We start from the raw sequence: 22994 nt of genomic DNA, 5'->3' as shown, positions 1-22994 counted from the left end.
GGGGGCGAAGAGGAGGATGGGAAGGGATGGGAAGGGGAAAGAAAGGAGGAGGCTACAATACTTGATAAGAAATGTACTCATTTTCTTGCCCATGTAATTGTAACCCCTCTGTACAATATTGTCAAAAAAATGGAAAGTAAATGAATAAAACAAAGATACAATAAATAACATTTATACATAAGTACAAATCATACCTTTACAATGTATATAAATAGAATGTTTCCAGGGCTGGGACTTAAATTCAGGCCTAGGGACCAGCCTTATTTTCTTGTCTTCAAGCATGGTGAGCTTCCCCTTCATCCACCGTGCTTCAGAATTACCCAGGTCTTAAGTTCAAATTCAAAGGTAGGAAAAACTGCTTTAATTGCAAGCTAGGGAGCTATTTTTTTTGCTTTTATTGCCAAGCACGGTCTCGAACTCAGGTCATGGCAAACTTGCCTCAGCTTTCATCACCATAGGCTGGGGTTCAGCCGCTGGAAACACAGCCTATCCTGGGATCCTAGAACTTCAGGCCTTGTGCAGGGGGGGAAATGCACAGAAAAAAAGTGACAGGATGGCGTTTTTACATTTTCTTCCTTTGCACTATGGCCATCTGGGTCTGAGATATCCGGCTCCAAACGATACTTCACCTTGCCTTGCTGAAGGCTTGCAGGCTATTGAAGAAGCCATAATCGCAAACAATGATTAGCCAGGCACCAGTGGCTCTCACCAGTCGTCCTTGATACTTACAAGGCTGTGATAGGAGGATCATGGTCAAAGTCACCCTAGGAAGGAAAGTCCTTGAGACCCCTGTCCAACCTCAATGCCAACAAACCAAAAGTAGAGCTGTGTGGCTCCAGTGGTAGAGGGCTAATCTTGAGCAAGAACAGCTCATGGACTGTGCCCAGATTCTGAGTTCAAGGTCCAAGATTGGCAACAAACAGACATACACAACAATCTGTGCAGCCATCTGGCTAAAGCAGGTCTCCCTTTTGTCCCCAACTGGATTGGACATAGTTTCCTGGTAAAGGGGCTGCTGTCATCTTGACTCCATCCATTCCGTCTGCATCCCAGGATTCCAGGCACACCCCCATTCTTTCATGGTTCTTTTTGATCAATGGGATACGAGAATAGTGGCCACGCCCACATTCCATGCTTCCCAGTTACACCTGGATTCCCTCTGTGTGTTGACACCACTACCAGCAGTTGAGGAAGGTAGAGGTGGCTGAGTGGTGAGCAAGAGACTCCAGGTGACTTTGAGGTAGAGTAGGAAATGATGTCCTAGTCGATGAGGGGGAGAATAGATGATTTCTTAGAGCCTGGGAACGTGGCCAGCCCAACTTTCCCATCTCATTGCTAAGATATCTGAAACAATAAGAATCAATGAGAGAACTGTGGGCAAGAAACTGCCACAAGAACTCCAGCAGTATTGAATGGAGAGTTCGGCCAAAGGTGATGCCGACCATGGGCCTACCCTGCTTTTGGACACAGTCACAGCCACCAGGGTCCAGATTGTTACGGGTCCCAATACCACCAAGGATCCACAGAGGTGCTACCCACATGTGGTGTCCACCCTGGACCACAGACAAGAAGAAACCAGGCACTCTTTGCCAAGATCCAACCACTGAAGCAGGGAAAGACAGACCTGCAGGGTCAATGGGAATAAGCGAGGGAGAAGATAGACCAGATACATGCAGCACCAAAAATGGAGGTAGAGATCCACAAGGCACCCATACAGTGGTTGGTTTCAGCAGAAAGCGATTTATAATGTCACTGGTCCAAGTGCAGCAGGCCACTGATGACAGAGAAAGGGAGCATGAAGCTGTCACCAGCTGCCTGCAAGCTACAGCATGGCGTGTGGCATAGCTAGAGACAGCGGATTCTGCAGTTACTGCTGCAAAGGAGACCAAAATGTTCTTCAAAGAGCTGAATGATGTGACCCTTCCGCTCGAGGAAAATACCAGAAACTTTGATGACCTGGAGCAAGTGAACACAGAGTGGCAGGAGAAGGTGGAAGTGCTGTAGATACAGGGGAGCAACATGAAGAAGAGAATATGCAAGTTCCAACATGCACTGGAGGGCGTGAGGTACTGAAGATGGAGTTGAAAAACCTGGAGGAACAACTTCACATCCAGGTCCAGGAAAAGTAGTCTCCGTCTTCAGAACGTATAGCAGCAGGAGCAACTGCAGAGACTGGAGAAGAAAGCCTAGGATCGGCAGGAGATCCCTGAGACCCCAGGATGTGCTTGTGTGTGGGATAGACAACCGTAGGAAAAGCTGGCCCTGCTGTGGGAAGCTCTCCACAGGGTGAGCAGTGAGAAGGAGGAGCTCCCCAGCATCCTGGACTCAGAGCAGCAGATGAAGAAACATCTGTGGGAACAGCAGGACTGCTCAGAGAAGAAGATAGAGAAATGGATAGTGGTGGCTGAGAGAGAGCCAAGCAGCTCAGGAGCAGCAGGAGCAGTCCCTGGGCCAGTGCAGGAGTTCAGAACCTCCTGTGAATGGCACATTGTCTCCAATGAGCGACTGTGCTCTGAGAAAGAGGCCCTGCAGCAGCACTTAGAGAGGCAGACCTAGCTGCTGGAGCAGCTGAAGCAAGTGCAGGGGTCAACAAACTGGAGGGACCAGGTGATGTCCACGAAGTGGCAGGACACTCTCAAGTGCCTAGAAGACACCAGATCACAGGAGGAGTGTCTGTAGACCCAGCTGCGCTTCCTGGCTTACCCTGGGAAGGGGAAGGCATGAGCCCTGGAGAAGCAAAAGGTAAGGAGGTGAATTCCCCCTCCCCCATGTGACCATCACAGAGGATGGAGATGTCCCCCAGACCAAGAGTGACATGGCTCTGAGAGTGCTCTTGGAGGATGAGATCCACAGGGGGAAACTCCTGACACAAGAATGGTGGGCCAGCTGCAGGCACCCCCTGGCCAACCCAGCAGCTCAGTGCCAGACTGAGCTGGAGCCACAGGCCCTCAACCCCATGAGCTGCCATCACAGCATGTGTGGGATTGGGAAGTTGGTCATGAGCATCTGAGAAGAAAATATGCGTCGTTCATGACCTGCCTGATGAGGTGGACTTCCAGAGTCCAGTAGGTGAGCTCCAACATTGATGCAGCCAGCTGTCGGCACACATCCAAACTATCAATGAATCCCTCATGGTGTGTAAAGAGCAGATGTTGGTCCTGAATGAGCTGTGTTGGGAGAAAGCCCAGTGCATGCACTGGCTGTCCCAGGAGAAGATCCTTGCCAGGGAAGGCAAAGACAGCAGACTCCAGATGCCAACACAGGCTGAGCCTCCCACCTTCCTCCACAGGCTGAGCCTCCCACCTTCCTCCCCAACACTGCTTCAGAAGCAACTTGAAGATAGCATGATAGTGGACTCCCTCAAGGAGTCTGTCCTGCCCCAGATGCCCCACATCCAGATCTGCCCACAGCTCCCAGGCTCAGGGGAGGAGTGCTCTTTCACTTTCTCCTGTAGATTGATGTGGATGATGACTCTCTATGTAACATACTAACTCTCAAAAGCCTTGGCAGCCACCAGAAGTAGGTGACCAAGTGTCTTTCTCTCAGGCCTCCATCTGCCGGGCAACGGGAAGGTTAAAGTGGGGGTAGGGTAGGGCAGAGGTTGAAGGGAGTTGGCCCAAACTCAAGGGACATCTAATGGCCCATTGGTGGCCAGGAAAGAGGTCTATGTTTTGCTTATCACAAAGAATAAATTGTTTTCAAAGCGAACGACAACAACAAAAGAAGCCTAAAAACACAGATTTGTTCTTCCAGCCCTGGGGCTTGAACTCAGGGCCTGGCCACTGTCCCTGAGCTCTTTTTGATCAAGGCTGTGCCCACCTCCCCTTCCAGCTTTTTCTGTGTGGAATAGAACCAAGAACTTCAGACATGCTAGGCGAACACTCTACCACTGAGCCACATTCTCAGGTAGGATGATTTTTCCCCCTCCCAAACCTGTATGGCCATTCCTCAGATAAATCGGAAGTAGGGGCTAGGATGAATATGAAGCCCAAGTCTGGTTCATCCCAAAATATTCCCCGCCCCCTCTTCCCACATCCTGAGTTGAAGTTTCTCTTCTACCATTGAGGGATGAAAGAAGGAGGGGGGAGTCCCAAGAGAGTACCAACAACCGTGGCCCCCAGAGTCCCAAATCCTTCCCCACACAAGTGGTCCTCCATATTGTGATTTACCTGACGCAATGTGAAGTCTACACTGTCTCCCCACCACTGCAAGGCTCACGATGAAATGAAGGTCAGCCCAGGCCTCAGCCCACACCCAAAGTGGAAGCTCCTAGTCCCAGAACAACTTCCACCTCTGACTGCCCCTAGTTAGGCCAGACCCACCATTCACCACTATGTTGGTGGTGATGACCTCATGGATGGATTCCAGGAAGAAGGTCTATGGCAAGAGCAGAAGCAGCAGGGTGAGCAGGGCAGAAGGAAGTGGGGTGATTGCTCTGGGATCTTCCTTGGAGCCCTCCCGTCCAGCCAGACCAATGCTTACCCAAAGCACGGACAAAGTCAGGGGGTGAGACAAGATGGAGGAGCACAGGGCTAAAGGAGGTACTGCTTTGTCTTGGAGGACTTGGTTAATTCCAATTATAATTAATTCCAATTATATTTGGCCCATGCCAATCCCAAAGACAACATGCAATGTCTCTCCGTGTTGTTTTTGGCTGTGAGCAGTGTCCCTGAGCTCTTTTTCTCAAGGCTGGCACTCTACAACTTGAGCCACAATGCCACTTTTATTTTCTGATGGTTCATCGATAAGACTCTTATACACTGTCCTGCCCAGACTGGCTTGGCATCATGATCCTCCAGATCTCAGCTTCCTGAGTAGCTAGGATGACAGGCATGAGCCACCTTTTGAAGGCATCTTGGCTAGTCTGTAAAGAAGCTCCAAAGGGCCTGGATAGACCATGACCTAATCAAGGAGCTGGGATGGGGGAAGGTTGACCTTCTAGTCATTTTATTCCCCCAAAATTGAAGATGCCAGGTGATCTTGTATGCACCAAACACCTGGGCCAGCAGCCACCAGGCTTAGTGGGGGGAAAAGTAGAGAATACCCAAAGACTGCAGTGTAGAAATCTCTGATTTAGCATGCATGTGGTTTGTGTGTGTGTGTGTGTGTGTGTGTGTGTGTGTGAACTCAGGGCCTAGGCTCTATCGCTGAGTTTTCTTGCTCAAAACTAGTGCTGTGACACTTGAGTCACAGCCTCACTTGCTTTTCCATGGTTAATTGTAGGTACAAAGATTCTCAAGGACTTTCCTGTCCAGGGTGGCTTTGAATCATGAATGGGGCCCCAGGGAAGCAAGAGTAAACACAACTTGCAAGTAAAATCCCTATGGTGGGCCACTCCTGCCCCCTCGTGGCCACACGCGGAACATGCGGTCCCATGCCATTATCCTCTACAGTTCAATTTGGGCAAGTTACTAGGGCCAAGCTGACTGTTGCTCACCCTGATTGCTGATGCCAGAGCAGGTCTGTTCCACCCTAGGCCAAGAGAGCTCCAGGAGGCCCAGCTTTCCTGGGACACAGGGAAGGAAGAGGTCAGCTCCAGGCTGAGTTAAGAGCCTTTGCCCACAGATACCCCAACTTGGCCTTACTTATCACCATAAGACCTGTCAAAGAACAACCCAAAAAAACAAAATTGCAGCTGTGCCTTCAAGTGGTAGAGCTCTAGCATTGAACCAAAGAGCTCAGGGACAGGGCCCCCAAGCTTTGAGTTCAAGACCCCCAGCTGACTTCCCCCATAAAACACAGCTTGTCTAAATGTGAACTAGTAGGATTTGTGAAGTGTTTCTGGAGAATGGTGATACTGAAGAAAGCACCCTAATTCTAATGACAGCTGAACTTGTAACACACAGCCATGTGCTGAGTCCTTCACAGGGCACTATTTACTGGGTCCTTCCCTCATGGGAGTTATGTGCTGAGTCCTCAAAAAGGTGCTGTTTGCTGAGTCATCCCAAAGGTGCTATGTGCTGAGTCCCTGAGAAGAGAGGGCCATCCTGGTTTTCTTAAAGGGGACTTTGTGCTGAGTCCATTACACAACGTATTGTATGCTGAGTCCTTCAAAAGTGTGGTGTGCTAATGCATCCTAAAGGGTCCTGCTATGTGTGAGCCCTTGAGAAGAGAGGGGTGAGGTGTTTTTTGAATGCTGTGTGCCAAGTCCTTTACATAGGGTGCTCTGTACTGTCCTTCAAATGGTGCTGTGTGCTGAGAACTTCCCCAGTGTGGTATGTGCTGAGTCCATCAAAATTGTTCTGTGTGCTGAGTTATCGAAGGAAGCTGTGCACTGGGTGTTTTACACAGCGTGGTTCAACACAGAGTGTGATGAGTCCCTGGGAAAGAGTTCTGAGTGTTTCAAAGCAGCCATGCACTGAGTCCTTTACACTGTGGGCTATAGACTCCCTCCTTCAAAGGGTGCTGTGTTCTGAGTACTTAACCCAACATACTACATTCTGAGTCCTTCAAAGGGAGCTGTGTGCTGAGTCATTTACACAGGGTGCTTTGTGCTGATTTTGGAAGTATGCTGTGTGTTGATTCATCCCAAAGGGTGCTATGTTCTGAGTCCTTGAGAGGTGGTAATCCCCAAACTCACACACACACACACACAAACACAAACACACATACACACACCAGTGTCACCATGCACCTGCTTGGTGTGTGGAGTGGAGGGGAATGGAGGAGAGTCTCCTCCAGCGGTGGGGTTGAGGAGAGATTCCATCCTCTGGGCAGGTACTGGGGGTGGGGGGTAGTGCTGAGCTGAGGTAAGGCTGCAATTGCCATGGTCTAGAAGCCTCAGGGCCCAGTCAGGGCTGCAATTGTGGCCAGGGGTGGGGGCGGAGACCTCGGGAGGAGGGGGCAGGGCCAGGAGCACACTTTGGTGGCAGCAATGGCCAGGAGCCCAAGAGGGAAGGGATGTGTGTGCAGCAGTGGCAGGTGGCCCAGGAGAGGAGTGTGGGGCCTAGAGAGAGCTGGGAGAAGAGCCAGCATGAGCACTAGCACCTGTGGAAATGGCTTCAGTGGCTGGCTGCTGCTCCGATCATAGTGTGGGTCTTGGCTGGCAGCGCAGAGCATGCGGAGCCTGCATGGCAGGCACATCGCCACATGCAGCCCCTTGGAGGCGCCCTGCCATGGTGGCCCTGAGTCTGAGGTCCCGGTGTGGGGAGCACAGCAGAGGCAGTGGCTGCTGAAGAGGCGGTGGCCACAGGTTGGGAGGCCGCTGAGGCTGCGGTGGTGGCTGAGGAGGAGCAGAGTCTGTGTGCAGCTCCACCATGCGCCTGCGCTGTGTTTCAAACATGGCGGTGCTGGCTTGGACCCGTGGAGCCTCTAGCAGTCACCTGGCAGAGCTGTTGCGCCCCTGACCTGCTTCTGGCCCTGACTTGGTTCCGGCCCTCGGTCCTCAGACTCCCAGCGCGCACCCAGAGTGGCAGCCTACAGCTTCTACCAGCAGCACACGTGAGTGGCTGACCTGAGCTCCTGCACCCCACAACCCCCCATGTAAACCCTGTCTGCCACTCTACCCTTCCTCCCCACCCTCGCGGACCCGGAACCTTGCCTCTTGCCTCCCCCTCCCTTCCTGCCTGTGCCTCCCCCGTGCCCCACAGTCTGTCCTGGCTCTGCCACAATTGCACCCCAGGGGTGGAGGGTGGACGTGGGTGTCCACCCGGGGATCCCACCCTCATCCCTAGTGGCCAGTGTTCCAGGAAAAGGGGAGCTGCAGGGATGGGGAGGTGGGGGCATCACAGAGCCCCTGGCCTGGAGCAGTGGGAGCTACACAGCTGTGCATCTGCACCCTTCCTCTCCCTGGTGGGAACCTGGTGGCTTTAGTCAGAGGTGGGGAGCAGGACCTCCACACTTGCCTTCTCGGTTTCTTTCCCTTTTGCTGGGCAGGGGGGTGTTGGATGCAGAAGATAGACCCCGTTGTTGTGTGAGCCCTTGTCTTCTGTGCTCAGTCACCCTTTCACCTGAGGACATTCCCAGAAGAGCCCACTAGAGAGGTGAGGGCATTGGGGCCAGATAGAAGGTGGGTATTTGGGAGAAAAACACACCCCCTCTGACACACAGACAACCGGCCAGTACCCCCAACCCCAGCATTCAACAGTTCTGACTGGGTGATCACATTTCCCAGTTCTGCCAGCTTCTGCTAATGCTCCCAGTCCATCTGGTCTACTTGTCCTCCTCAAGAATTTGCGAAGTTGCCCAGAAGTATGTAGGAGGGAAGTAGGGAGTGCAACCATGTATATAGCATTTAGGTCCCCATCAAGGTCCCCAACAACACTCCCACCCCAGGTCAGACACTTTTCTGGAGGCACCTGCTTTGTTTTCTGTCCAGGCTCTGAGAAGCCACGTGTCTCAGGACTCCTTCACCCACCGTCCTGGTGGGGAGTCAAGGCTGGTTGTTCCCAAAGGCTGGTTGTTCCCAATAGGAAGGGACAGTCAGGGTGGATCTGCATTATTAGTGTTAGATCCCCTGGTTCTTCCCCTGAACCCCTGTGCTCCAGCTAGTACATTGCCCAGATGAGAAACCAACAAACTCAGCTCTGAATCTGTGTGTGTGTGTGTGTGTGTGTGTGAGAGAGAGAGAGAGAGAGAGAGAGAGAGAGAGAGATCTTTCTCATTGTACAGTCACCATGTCTAAAAAGAGCAAAAGCATTTTATTTGTGTGTATGTGTGTATTTGTTATTCTTTTTCAATTAATGCCCTGTATGAGCCCAGCCATAATTTTGTTTTCTCTTTCACCGTTTCATGGCTCCTTTAGAGAAGGTTTCAGTAGATGTTCCTTTCCACCTCTTTCTTCCCCTTTCCTGCAGCCCACAGTAGCTGCTGGAGCTGCTGGACCTGTGTGGGTCTCCCCTAGGAGGCCTGTGTGAACCACAGACCAGAGTGGACACCTGTTCTTCTGAAGGCTCATGTGGCTACTGTGATCACAGCCTCACTCTTCCAGCCAGCCAGTCTGCTCTGGTGTTTATAGTTGGAGCTAATTCAAGGTTGGGAAGGAGTCTACCAAACATAAATAGGGAATGAGATGGGAGGTAGTAGGGCAGGGGTTGTGAATCTAGGAGGGTCTAGGAGGGTCTGGGAAGTGACGAACTGTGTGACATAGCAGATGGTTCACCACAACTGAGGATGAGAGGGGAATCTTACGCAGGGTATTGACTGTGTAAGTGGGCATCTGGGCAGGGGGCTCCGGGCCCCCAATTGTGGTGTGGATTCCCTCTAGGGGCAGGACACTGGTGGGTAGTCCTCCCTGGAGTCCAACAGACTCCAATCTGTGTCCCTCCTGGGCTGTTTCCAGCTGGGTAATGGTAGCAAGTATGTTCCCCCTGCTGGAGCCTGCTTGGCATCAGGACATGGCAGTTAGCTAGGGCTCTCTGAATGCCATTTTCTGTAACCTGCTGTAGGCTGTCTGGAAGGAAAAGGGGACCACTGACTTTGGAACCCTTTAAGTTTGATTTGGACAAATTGAAATGCCAGCTTTACCAGGGTTTTTTCCTTGAAGCTGGCAATTTCTACTAATGCTTGGATTTCTGGGTCAAATGAGATGGACCATTCCAGCCACCAAACAATGACATTCAAGCAGCACAAGCAGAGTTCCCGAGCCAAATAGTCTCCTGCTATGAACGTCTTGCCTTGACTGCCTTTCTCCGGCAGCTGCCAATTCTCCTCTGGCTCTCTCTAGGGTGATCACTACAGTTGAGAATGTTGTGGGGAGCAGAGATTGTGACCTTGCCATCTGCAGCCTGATCGCTGTGAGCAGAGACAATTCCCAGGACCTGTACTGGACTCTGGGAGATTCAGAGACCCAGGATGCCTCAGGGATCCTTTTCTGCACCATGAAACTTGGGGGTTGGATATGGTGGACCATCCTGTCTGGCCCTAGGGAGTGCAGAGGAGGCCCCTTGAGCTAGGCTTTCGCCTCACAACAACCTTGTTCACAGCTGAGTGGGGAATTGAGTGCCATACAGCTGGTCAGTGGCTGGACAGAGATCTTTGAGAAGATTGGCATCCCAGAGGCCCCAGAATACAGTGAGTACATCATGGCTCACATCCTTGGAGCCAAAACAGTTAAGTGCGGTGGCACCAGGAGGGTGGGAAGAGGGAGGAGGGAGAACTGTGGGAGAGCTACAGGTTTTCCTCCCACCCAGGATGCTTACCTGAGTATGATGGGACTTTTCTGTAGTATTGTCATAGACATATGCTCATCAATTTATCTAACAAAACGTTACAGTGTGTGGCAGATCCTGGATGAGATGGGGTGGGGGTCATACACGAAGAAATGTTCCAGTGCTGGTTCCACAGCACATGACAAAATCTTGGTTTGAGCTGGATGCTGTTGCCTCACACCTGTCATCCTAGCTACTTAGGAGGCTGAGATAGGAGAATTGAGGCTTAAGGCCCAGGCAGAAAAGCCTGTAAGACTCTTATCTCCAACTGACTACCAAAAAGAAAATGCCAGAAGTGGATGAGTAGCTCAAGCTGTTGACTGTTGGCCTTGAGTAAAATGGCTCAGGGAGCCAAGCGTTGGTGGCTCACGCCTGTTATCCTAGCTACTGAGGAGGCTGAGATCTGAGAATCGCGGTTCAAAGCCAGCCCAGGCAGGAGAGGCCGTGAGACTATTTTCTCCAATAAACCACCAGAAAACCAGAAGTGGCGCTCTAGCTCAAGTGGTAGAGTGCTTGCTTTGAGCTGAAGACCTAAGGGACAGCACCTAGGCCCAGAGTTCAAGCCCCACGGCTGACAAAAAAAAAAGGCTCAGGGACAGCACCCAGGCTCTGAGTTCATGCCAAGGAGTGACACAAAGAAAGGAAAGAGAAAGAGAGGAAGGAAGGATGGAGGGAGAAAAGGAAGAAAGGAAGGAAGAAGGGAGCATGCAAGCCTTTTTTTGAGTCCCTGGATCAAGGGAGCCAACCATTCACAATCTCTGTGGGGACAGTTTCAGAGCATAATTCTAGTGTATAGGACCCAGCCACTGACCCATTCATGACATCAGCAACTCATGACATCAAAATCTGAGTGGTTGCTGACTGCACAGGGAAACAGCCTAGGGTAGACCCTAGGGCTCAGGTTGGGTCACAGAGTTTCAATCTCTCCTGGCTCAGGGAGTTTATTTACTGGTCAGATAAGAAGAAACTGTCCCAGGGCTAGGGAGGTGTAGGGTGAGGGAGTGGCAAAACCTCGGTGGCAAGGGATAAGCAGGAAGATGAAGAAGGAGGACAATCCCAGATCAAGTGTGTCAGGCCATTGGAGCCATGACTTCAACTGACAACCTAGACCATCAGTGATAGAATGTTCAACCCAGCCACATGGCTATTAAAAGTCCTGGCACTCTGGGTTCACCGTTGACAACCTGGCTGTCATCCACTGCAGGATGCCTGTGCAGAACATCCTTGGGGACTGGGACTTTTTCTGGCTCAATCTGAAGATGACACCCCCAGTGTTCATTCCTCAACTGGAGACAGAGGTAAGCGTGCCACTGGAACAGGACACCCAGGGAATGAGGGTGAGAGTAAGACCCGTGTTACCCCCAGACTTCCTCTAGGGGTCTCTAGGGCCCCATGACTACCATCCTCAGAGGTAGAGGTGGGTCGCTTTGCTGGCTCACCCTTTAGTCTAGATGGCAGATGTGGGAGGGGCCGACTGGAGGTCGAGTCTAGTGGGAAAACAGGAGGCACTAGGCTGGGAGCAGGGTTGTTTCTTTGAAGATACTCACAACCCAGGAACATTCAGGAGTTGGATCAGCCCTTTTCTCCTCCCTGAGAGACAGGGACCTGCAGCCCTCGAGTCTGCATCCCTTGGCTGAGAAATTCATTCATTCCCATATCCTTTGTTTGGATAACTAGATCTCACCTGACTGCCCAGTGTCGAGGCAGGACAGTGAGAGATCTTGAGTCCTTGATGAGGTCACGGGATCCTCAATATGAGATTGTACTTGAATGTTCTGACTTGGTGCATGGACAGTCCCATCTCAGCCTGTCATGATCTAGAACATAGAATCTAGAGACTCAGAGCAGGATGGGGTCTATTCTATGAGTCTTGAGTATTATGTGTGCGCTTTGAGCTCCCGTGTGCTCACCTGTTTCCTTTTCTTGGGTGCGTCTATGCTAGAAAAAGCTTAAAACTAGGGTCTGGGTCCCATCCCTTGTTTCATGCTCAAAGCTAGCACTCTACCATTTGAGCCACAGCTCCACTTGCAAGATTTTTGGGTGTTTAATTGGAGATAAGAGTTCTGAATGACTTTGCTGCCAAAGGTGGCATCCAACTGCAGTCCTCAGATCTGTCTTCTGAGGGGATAGGATTACAGGCATAGAAAAGCATCTTTCGCCGTGTGCCAGTGGCTCATGGCTGTCATCCTAAGTACTCAGGAGCTGAGTCTTAGGATCATGGGTGAAAGCCAGCTTGGGCAGGAAAGACCCTCAGACTCTTCTCTCCAATAAACAACCAGAAAACCGGAAGTGGTGCTGTGGCTCAAGTAGTAGAGTGCTGGACTTGAGCTGAAGAGCTCAGGGATAGCATCAAAGCCCAGAGTTCAAGCCCCACAACCAACAAGAAGAAAGAAAGTAAAACATCTTTGCCTGCAAAGGACTGTGGAGGTGTGTTTGTGTGGGTGTGGGGGGGTGTGAGGGATAGACATTTAGTGCCGTGCTCAGTCATAATTTTAGATGTATTGTCCCAGACTCTTAGTTCACAGCAGCCAATTCTTGACCACAGGTGAAGCTCTGGGTTGGATGTCGACCATCGAACCTCAGTCTCCTCATGGGACAGTTGTGAGTAAATAAGGGACTAATACAGAGGGCTCTCTGGCGCAGGGCCAGGCACAGAGGGATCAGGTGTCAGATACAGTTCTCAAAAATTCTGTGAGCATATGACAGGAAGTTGCCGGGAAAGGGCTCAGATGGGGTCTGTTATTAATCATGCAACAGGTGTGGAATTATGAAACAAAACATGGCTGTCTTTCATCATTACCCTGTTCCCATGAGGAAGGGATCCTTCACTCTATCCATTTTTCCAGCTGGGAAAAATGAGTCATGGAGAAGCCAGGTGAGCTGCTCATGACCTCCAGCTGACAGGAATCTTGGCCTTATTTCTTTGCCATGCTACCTAGGACAGTGGGTGTTATTCAGTCCACTACTTGTGGTTGGAAGTCCACTTCTTGTCATTTGTGGGGATTGAATTCTGGGCCTGGATGCTATCTCTAAGCTCCTCAGATCAAGGCTAGTACTCTACCCCCTTGCCACAGCATCACTTCCAGTTTTCTGTTGGTTCTTTGAGGATAAGAGTCTCACAGCCATTCCTCCCGAGCCAGCAATGAACCAAGATCTTCACATCTCATCCTCCTGTGTAAGTAGGATTATACCTCTGAGCCACCGGCACCAGGCTTAAGTGTAATTCTGGACCTCTGTCTCTCTCTCTCTCTCTGTCTCTCTATCTATCTCTCTGTCTCTCTCTCTGTCCCTCTCTCTTTCTCTCTCTCAGGAATTGCTTGAATGAGTGCTGGAGGAGGTGGCCCAGCATCTCCATGTGGCTGGAACCCAAGGTAGCCCTCTCATTCGGGAGGTGGGCTGTGGGTCAGGAGCTGTTTTGCTCAGCCTGTTGAAGCAAGTCCCTCTGTGCCCTGGCTAGACCGTGACAGTTATTCATTGTCCATCCCATGAGTGCTACACCGTTGAAGGAAAGTGCCTGAGAAGGTGTCACCTTGTCCCCCTGCCCAGCACAATCCCGGGCCTCTGACCTATACCCCACCTATCTGACAAGACCCTGGCTATAAGACAGTGAAAACACTCAGTGTGTACTACCCTTTGCTGGGGAGTGTCGTTTCAGTTAGGGGGGGGTTCAGAGGAAAGACCCCAGACCTGACACCTCCCGGTGGGACATTTGTTCTGGTGACAGAACCACGTCATTGCTGTGGATAAGGAAGAAGCCTCCATCAGACTGACCCAGAACAATTCTCAAAGATAGGTAGGCTGTTGAAGTATCAAACCCACTCATATCTGCTTCCTACTCTCAACAAGGATGTGTAGTATGGGTGGCCCGGCCTTGGGCCTAAGGGATTATAAATGTATGGTTTCAGTCAGGAGCTCATGGCTCCCACCAATCATCCTGGCTCTTTGGGAGGCTGAGGTCTGATGGTTGTGACTCAGAGCAGCCCGGGAAGGAAAGTCCAGGAGATTCTTATCTCCCATAAACCACCTCCCTCCCCAAACCCAAACACAAAAAAGCCACATGTGGTGCTGTGGCTCAACTGGTAGAGCCTCAGCCTTAACAAAAGAAGCTCAGGGATAATACCCAAGCCCTGAATCCAAGCCCTAGGACTAACACAATCATAAAATAAATGAATAGTGTACATCTTTCATCTGACTACCAAGAAAGATGAATTCAATTTTCTCACTGGTACAAGTAGCCAAAGTTAAGGGGCTCCCTTTCATGTTCCCCTAACCCTCTCCTTCTCTCCTTTATCTGTCCAGGCTTTATCTGTTGCAGGACAGAATTCAGATCATCCCCCTGGATGTGACCTTAGGTACCCTCCCTCATCCACCTCCCTTGGGGTCAGGATCCTGGATGCACTCCCTGCTGGGAGGAGGAAGCATCACAGAGATGAGGGTAGGTATCCTCAACACTCACACTCACACACACACACACAAACACACACACACACACACACACACACACACACCACTAAGCCAACTCAGACTAGCCCTTTCCAAAGACACTTTATCTCCTCGGATTAACTGACCTAGGAGAGGAATTTGATCCCCTGTAACTGATTATTTTAACTTGGGCTTGCTAGTTCACAGGAGATAAACAGAAGTAAACAGAAACCAAAAAGCCTTTGGTGCCCGTCACCTCTGGCTCATGGTCAAGCCTGACATCCTGGCGACTTGGGAGACAGAGATCTGAGGATCAAAGATCAAAGCCAGCCATAAGCTGCAAAGCCAGAGAGACTCTTCTCTCCATGGAACCACCAAAAAGCCAGAATTAGAGCTGTGGCTCAAGTGGTAGAGCACCAGCCTTGAGCAATAAAACTAAGAAAGACAGCTCCCAGATCCCCAGTTCAAGCCCACACAAAGAAATGGCCCTGTCTTGTTGCCCACAGATTGCCCAGGCCTCAAGCCCCCTCTCACGGAGTGTGATACATCACCTGCCCCTGGGTGGTGTATCAGGGCCTTAACAAATCTGCTGGTGGAATCCAAGCCTTCCCCTTCTGTGCATTCTCAACCCACACTGGCTGGAGGGCAGAGCCTGACAAGGCTTGCAGCCTGCACAGCGGAGAGGCTCGAGCTTTTCCAAGGTGATCATAAAGGGCTTCTTGGAGACAGCACTTGAAAAGGGGGTCTTGCTTAACAAGGAGAATCTGAAGGAAGCACAGCGAGCAAAGGTGCTGCAGATGATGGGCAACATAGCAGAGTGTGTTCATTTCCAGCCAGGGCTGCTGGTGAGAGACTTGGTATAGATGTGCGAGACTGTCCCAAGACAGGCTTGAGCGGTCACAGAAGAACAGCTATCCAGGGCTGGGATTGCATCCTAGAGGTAGAAGGCTCGCCTAGCGCACAGGAAATCATGGGTTCGATCCCGAAGTCCTGCATACACAGAAAAAGCTGGAAGTGGCACAGTGGCTCAGGTGAAAGAGCACTCCCTGGAGACAAAGCAAGTCAGGGACAGTGCTGGGCCATGAGGTCAGGCCCCAGGGCTGTCACCATAAAACAGTTCTCCCAGGGACCTTCGTGACAGGTAGATGGCTATGCCCTGAATCTCTTAGTAAATCCATCCATCCTTTATGTCTCCTTTGACAGAGAGGAGCTGGACACTCCTGCCTTGGGCACCCCTGGGCCCGGTTATCAGCAACTCTCCCAACATCTTCCACATGGAGCAGCTGGCCCCAGAAGTCGTCACGTATCGGTTGGGTGGGTATGGCGAAATAGGGCAAGCCCAGAACTCCTCGTGGGTTAGATCTGCCCGGGAAGACCAGGCAAACCGGAGGAGGCAGATGGGAGCTTTGAGGGGGTTAGTGATGTGGAGGGGGCCCTTTAATCCCCATGGCCCCACCCAGATTCTAACCTCCCTTTACTTTCCCTGAAGGAAGTAGAGGGGTGTCTATGTGGTAGTGTCTAGAGTACTAGGTGGAAATTCTGAAGCACTAGACACCTTAAGCCATGAGCCGCTGGCTCATGCCTGTCATCCCACACCTGTCATCCTGGCCACTAAGGAGGCTGAGATCCAGAGGTTCTCATTTCCCAGCCAGGCAGGAAAGTCCCTCCAGAGCCTCATCTCCAGTCTCCAACCGGAAGTGGCACTGTGGCTCAAGTGGTAGAGCAGTGGCCTTGAGGAAAACTAAACATCAGGGACAGTACCCAAACCCTGATTTCAAGCCTCTCAACCAAAATAAAAAACCAAACAAGAAAGAAAGACACCCCTTCCTTGCTTGCAAGAGATGGTGAAGTAGTAGGGTTGCTGTGGTTGTGAGACCAGATGCTGACCTCACAGTACAGACATTTCTAATAAGTCCCAGGTTTGCCCCAGTGTGAAGCCAAAGCAGGGTGGGTGGTGCCTTACCAAGAACTCCAGAGGTTATGGCTATTGCAGGCAGGGAGTGGGTGAATGGGAGCTGGGGTGGAATGGTAGTGTGAATTATATGCTCTCCATCCCTGGAAGAATGGTTTTGGATGCTGGTGACAAAGTCTGAAGTGTAGGGTTACATTTGGTTTGTGTCTTGATGAGTTGGGTTTTCCTTTGGTATAAGAAGGTGGCTGCAGAGGAGGCTACAATGCTTGATAAGAAATGTACTCCTTTAATGTCTATGGAGGTTGAGCTTTTCTTCCTATGTCTATTGGCCATACTTCTTTCTTCTACAGAGAAGTTTCTCTTTAAGTCTTTAGCCCACTTATTTATTGGGCAGTTGTTTCTTTGAGGATTTGTTGTTGGTGGATCTAATTTTTTGAGTTCCAAGTATATTTTAGATAAGAGACCCTTGTCCATTGTTTGGCTCGTGAAGATCTCCCAATCTGTAAGCTTTCTAATTATCTTGCTAGCTATGTCCTTTGCCATGCAGAAGCTCTGCAACTTCATGCAATCCGATTTCTCCAACCTTTCTTTGATTTGTTGTATTTCTGGGTCTCTATTAAGAACATTTTGGCCTGCACCAAGGAGACCTAGGGTTTCTCCTATTCCATCCTGTAATGTTTTCAGAGTGTCTGCTTTGACTCCGAAGTCTTTGATCCATTTGGAGTTGATTCTGGTGCAGGGTGGTATATAAGGATCTAACTTTAGTTTTCTACAAGTAGTTAACCAATTTTGCCAGCACCATTTACTGAAGAGGCTGTCTTTCTTCCATTCTATTGTTTTAGCTCCCTTATCAAAGATTAGATGGCTATAGGTCTTTAGGTTCATTTCTGGGTTTTCAATTCTATTCCATTGGTCCTGAGGTCTGTTCTTGTGCCAGTACCAAGCTGTTTTGATTACTATGGCTTTATAGTAGAGTTTGAAATTTGGTATTGATATTCTTCCAGCAGGGTTCTTTCCGTTGAGGAGCGTATTTGCTATTCGGGGTCTTTTATTATTCCATATGAATTTTTGGATTGCCTCTTCTATTTCCTTGAAGAATGAGGTTGGAATTTTGATAGGTATCACATTGAATTTGTAGATAGCCTTGGGAAGTATTGCCATTTTCACAATGTTAATCTTTCAAATCCAAGAGCATGGGAGTTTTTGTCATTTTTGGCTTAAGATGTCTAGTCCTTAAGACACCTTAAGCCATGAGCCGGTGGCTCAATCCTGTCATCTCACACGTGTCATCCTGGCCATTTGGGAGGCTGAGATCCAGAGGATCTCATTTCCCCGCTAGGCAGGAAAGTCCCTCCAGAGCCTCATCTCCAATCTCTAACTGGAAGGGGCACTGTGGCTCAAATGGTAGAGAACTGGCCTTGAGGAAAATTAAACAATAGGGACAGTACCCAAGCCCTGAGTTCAAGCCCCTCAACCAAAACAAAAAACAAAAAACCAAACAAGAAAGAAAGATACCCCTTCCTTGCTTGCAAGAGATGGTGAAGTAGTAGGGTTGCAAATCAAAACGACATTAAGATACTACCTCACCCCAGTTAGAATGGCAAAAATCAAGAACTCTAATAACAACAGATGCTGGAGGGGATGTGGACAGAAGGGAACCTTACTTCATTGTTGGTGGTAGTGTAAACTTGTTCAACCACTTTGGAAAGTAGTATGGAGTTTCTTCAAAAGACTCCACATAGAGCTTCCCTATGACCCAGCAATCCCACTTTTGGGCATTTACCTAAATGTTTACAAACAAGACCACACTAAAGCTACAAGCACAACTATGTTTATTACAGCATTATTCACCATATCTAAGATATGGAACCAACCCAGATGCCCCTCAGTAGATGAATGGATCAAGAAAATGTGGTATATATACACCATGGAATTCTATGCCTCCATCAGAAAGAATGGCATTGCCCCATTTGTTAGGCAATGGAAAGACTTGGAAAAAATTATATTAAGTGAAGTAAGCCAAGCCAAAAGAAACTTAGGTCCCATGGTTTTCCTTATTTGCAATATTTAGTATATATATGATTCAAGCAGAAAAGATTAGGTAAGGTGATGTTAGGAAAATGAACACTGAGGTTTATATTTAAATGTTTTTTTCTTCTTTCATGCATTTTTTTCTAATGCATTTATAAGATTATTTCTTTGTTGCTTTGTATGTCCCTCCCCACAGTAAAACCCCTGCTTTCACTGTATTTAATTATGGTATAATTTGTGGAGGGGATGGGGAAAAACAAGTCGTTTAAATAAGGATACAGGCTGACCCTTGCATCAATGAGAAGTACAAGTTGTCATATCGAAAACTAACTTTACAACTTTCGTGGGGGGGGAGGGGAGCTGGGAGGGATGGGAAGGGGAAACAAAGGAGGAGGCTACAATGCTTGATAAGAAATGTACTCCTTATCTTGCCCATGTAATTGTAACCCTTCTGTACAGTATTTTCACAATAAAAAAAAGAAAGAAAAGAGCTGAAGAAAAAAAAAAAAGAAGTTAGGTGTAGCCGGGCGTTGCCAGTGGCTCACAGCTGTCATCCTAGCTACTTGGGGGGCTGATATCTAAGGATCACGGTTCAAAGCCAGCTTGGGCAGGAAAGTCTGTGAGACTTTATCTCCAATGAACCACCAGAAAATTGGATGCGGTGCTGTGGCTCCAGTAGTAGAGCGCACACTTTCATCTGAAGAGCTGAGGGCCTGCTGGCTGACCCAAAGTTCAAACCCCATAACCAACAACCAAACAAAAGGTAGCTGAATTTTCTGCGTAACTGTGTACAGTAGAAATGCCATGATGTGTTGTGAATCATTCCAGACATGTGAGAGGCTCTGAGTTTTGTCTACAGTTGGTGTGATGATGGTAATGCCATCATCTCTGGGGTGGAATATTCAGGGTGCTCAGGGACTGTTGAGGCCTTGGGCTACTAGTTTGTGTGTCTGTGTGTTCGTGTGTCTTTTGTCTGTGTGTATCTGTGTCTGTGTTTGGATGTAGAAGACCTGGGCCTTGAACTCAGGGTCTAAGTGAAGTTCCCATGCATCTAGTGCTCTAACACTTGAGGTACAGCTCCATGTCTGGCTATTTTGTGGTTCATTGGAGATAGGAGCCTCACAGACATTTCTGTGCTGGCTGGCTTTGACATCAGCCTCCTGAATGGCTAGGATGACAGGTGTGACCAGTGCCATGTGTGTGTGTGTGTGTGTGTGTGTGTGTGTGTGTGTTTTCCTCATCTTTCTCTGTCCCCTTCCTGGGTGCCTGTCCGCCACTTTCTGACCTGGGATGGTGCCCCTCCTCCATACCGACCTTGCCTTTAGCCTCCTATCTGGGTCTACAATGAGTCCTAAATTGCCAGCGACCTGAGTTCAAGCTTTTCTTTGGGGCTCATTACCAGCTGTCCAAATCTTTGGCCGCCTGCAGGGGATTCTGGGTCAGCCGGACCAGATGCAATAAGGTCTTGCCTGTCTCTGGGTGGGGAACTCAGACATGGGATGTCCTGCTATTTTCCTCAGCTAGACCTCTGGCTGCATGGCCCTCTCAGCAGGCTGGCACTGGAGTGGGGGAAGGGGGTTGCCGGTGGCTCTGGCCAACTCCAGCTTCATAGCAGACTGAAGGCCGCCCAAGCAAGGAGGATTCCGGGCTACATTGGAGGTGAGGCCAAAGTGGCTTGGAAGTATCTGTTAGTGTCTAGGAAATGTCAACGTACTTTATCGCAGGCAAGTCTATCTTCCAGCCCCAGCTGGGTCGCTCAAATCCTTCTAGAGAAATCTGGATGCCCAGAATACAGTGGCACAGACCTTGGATTCCAGGGCCAGGGAATTGGGGGAGGAGAGACTGGTATGGCTGATACCTCAATATTCTGGGGCATTAGCCTTGACCTGAGTATGCCCCCATTGTGCATGTCACTTCTTAACCCAGACCTGGCCAGAAACAGGCCACTTGTAGTGGTGTTGTGGAAGTGGCAGAAGTGGAAGGGAGATCTAGTATGATCAAAATCTGGATTTATGGTCTGAGAGAGGGGAGGATCAAAAGATGTCTTAAAAATAAAAAAACTCTTAGAGCTGGAACTCAGGGCCAAGGCACCGAACTTCCTTTGCTCAAATCTAACACTCCACCACTTGAACCACAGCTCACCTTTCATCTTTTTTAGTAGTTTATTGGAGCTTCAAGCTGCCATCTTAAGTGCTCAGCCTCTTAAATAGTTAGGATTGCTGGTATGAGCCACTGGCACCTGCTAAGGAGCTGGTATGAACCACTGGCACCTGCTAAGGATGTTTTTGTGTGTGTGTGTGTGTGTGTGTGTGTTTAGTAGGGCTTGAACTCAGAGCCTAGGTGGTATCCTTTTGCTTGTTTGCACAAGGTTGGTGCTCTACCACTTGTACTCCAGTAGCTCTGGTTCCCAGATTTTTGGTGATTCATTGGAGATAAGAGTCTGCCCACCCAGGCTAGTTGGAGTCTTGATTTATCCTCATGTGTCAGCCTTGAGTATCTAGGATTATAGGCTTGAGTCACTGGCATCCAGCTGCAAGGATGTCTCTTCATACTGTCTTCTGTTCTAACAGCTGTGTACTTGCCCTGGTCTAGATCTCTGATCTTCACATCAGCTCCTAGCAGCTCTTGACTGTGTGGAGACCATAAAGCTCAAACCTGTCAAGCATCCTTTTTTTGGGGGGGGGGCCGGTCATGGGGCCTGAACTCTGGGCCTGGGCGCTGTCCCTCAGCTCTTCAGCTCAAGGCTAGCGCTCTTCCACTTGAGCCACAGCGCCACTTCCGGCTTTTTCTTTTTTCTTATGTGGTTCTGAGGAATCGAACCCAGTGCCTCAGGCATGCAAGGCAAGCACTCTACCACTGAGCCACCTTCCCAGCCCAAGCATCCTATTTCTATGTCCTCAGGTGAGTGTATGTTTTCTCTGAAGCCTGGAGGAATATTGGGAGGGGGAGGAAAGTTATCTGCAGCTGAGTGCTAGGCTGGGAGAGAGGTACATTGTCTTAGCCAAGAAGGAAAGTGTGGCAAATATTAATAGCTCATGCTCTCATATTCCTAGCTCCTCAGAAGGCTGACATCTAAGGATTGGCATTCAGAGGCAGCCCAGCTCACTTTTCTTTCTTTCTTTCTTTCATTTTTTTTAGTATCAGTAGGATCTATTTTTGTGTGTGTGTGAAAATACTGTACAGAGGAGTTACAATTACATGGGAAAGATAAAGAGTACCTTTCTTATCACCAGCTCACTTTTCTAAAGTGTGTGAGACTCCTTTCCCAATAACCACCTGAAAGCTGGAAGAAAAGCTGTGGCTCAAGTGGTAGAGTTGCTAGCCTTGAATGAAAAGTGAGGGACAGAGTCCTGAGCTCAACCCTTAGTACCAAGATGTGCCCATGGACACACACACACACACACACACACACACACACACAGGAAGGTGGTAATGATGAGGTGAGCTATAGCTGGGGGCAGTTCAGAGGCACAGTCATAGTAAACTCTTGACACGTCAGTTATTTCTCCCCAACTCTTTCTTGGGCTGAGGGGTCTGGTGCATGGAACGTGCACCTCCATCCATGCCCGGTACAGGATCAAGGGAAGAACATGATGGATGCTCGTTTATACTCAGTGCATGATTGCAGACCTTCATCTGCCGCTGAACATTGGTGAGGAAAGCAGTGCCCTGAGCCCTGGGACTCCTGGGATAGCCACTTCTACTAGCAGCAGCCAGCCAGCTGTGGATTCGTGAGCCTACAAGTCTTTCATGAGCCCAACTCAACACCCACCCAAGGTGTGCCTGACAAATTTGCCCCCGTGCCATCTTGTACCTCTTGCCTCTCCTGGCCCAGAAACCTGGTCTGAAATATTGATTTACTGCTCAGATCCACACTGCACCCAAGACAGATGCCATTCTGATGACCTGGACAATTACCTCCGTGCCCCAATGCTAGACCCTTCTCTGCTACTTTGGCCCGCTCTGTAGGCAAAGGCTCCCAAAGAGGCTGCTTTCAAGAATTGTAGGACACCTTGATCTTGGGAGACCCTTAGGGGCCCACTGGAAATTACTCTGCCTAGAGCCACAGAGTGAGGATCAAGCAGGCCAAGTGTTGGTCATGGGGCTTGAACTCTGGGCCTGGGCACTGTCCCTTCAGCTCTTCAGCTTACCACTTGAGCCACAGTACCACTTCCAGTTTTCCTGTGGTTCATTGGAGATCAGAGTCTCCCAGACTTTCCTGCCTGGGCTGGTTTTGAACCATGATCCTCAGATCTCAGCCTCCTGAGTAGATAGGAGGATAGGTATGAGCCAACAGCACCCAACTGATTTGGACTTTCACCACAGTGGACTAAGAACTCCTGAAAGCTATTCTTTATTTTTTATGTGCCAGTTCTGGGGCTTGAACTTAGATTCTGAACTCTAGTCTCTTTAATTTTTGCCTCAAGGCTGACACTCTACCACTTGAGCCACAGCTCCATTTCTGGCTTTTGGTAGTTCAT

The 22994-nt window shown here is 49.6% G+C and overlaps 1 pseudogene; it reads left to right on the top strand.

The window, feature by feature from the left end:
* Positions 1 to 9543: 9543 nt before the first annotated feature.
* Positions 9544 to 22994, top strand: part of LOC106002693 — a 98320-nt pseudogene continuing 84869 nt past the window's right edge.

The sequence above is a fragment of the Dipodomys ordii genome, unplaced genomic scaffold, assembly GCF_000151885.1.
Source record: "Dipodomys ordii isolate 6190 unplaced genomic scaffold, Dord_2.0 Scaffold1000000201, whole genome shotgun sequence".
NCBI classification, from domain to species: domain Eukaryota; kingdom Metazoa; phylum Chordata; class Mammalia; order Rodentia; family Heteromyidae; genus Dipodomys; species Dipodomys ordii.
This window is presented reverse-complemented; position numbering and strand designations above follow the sequence as displayed.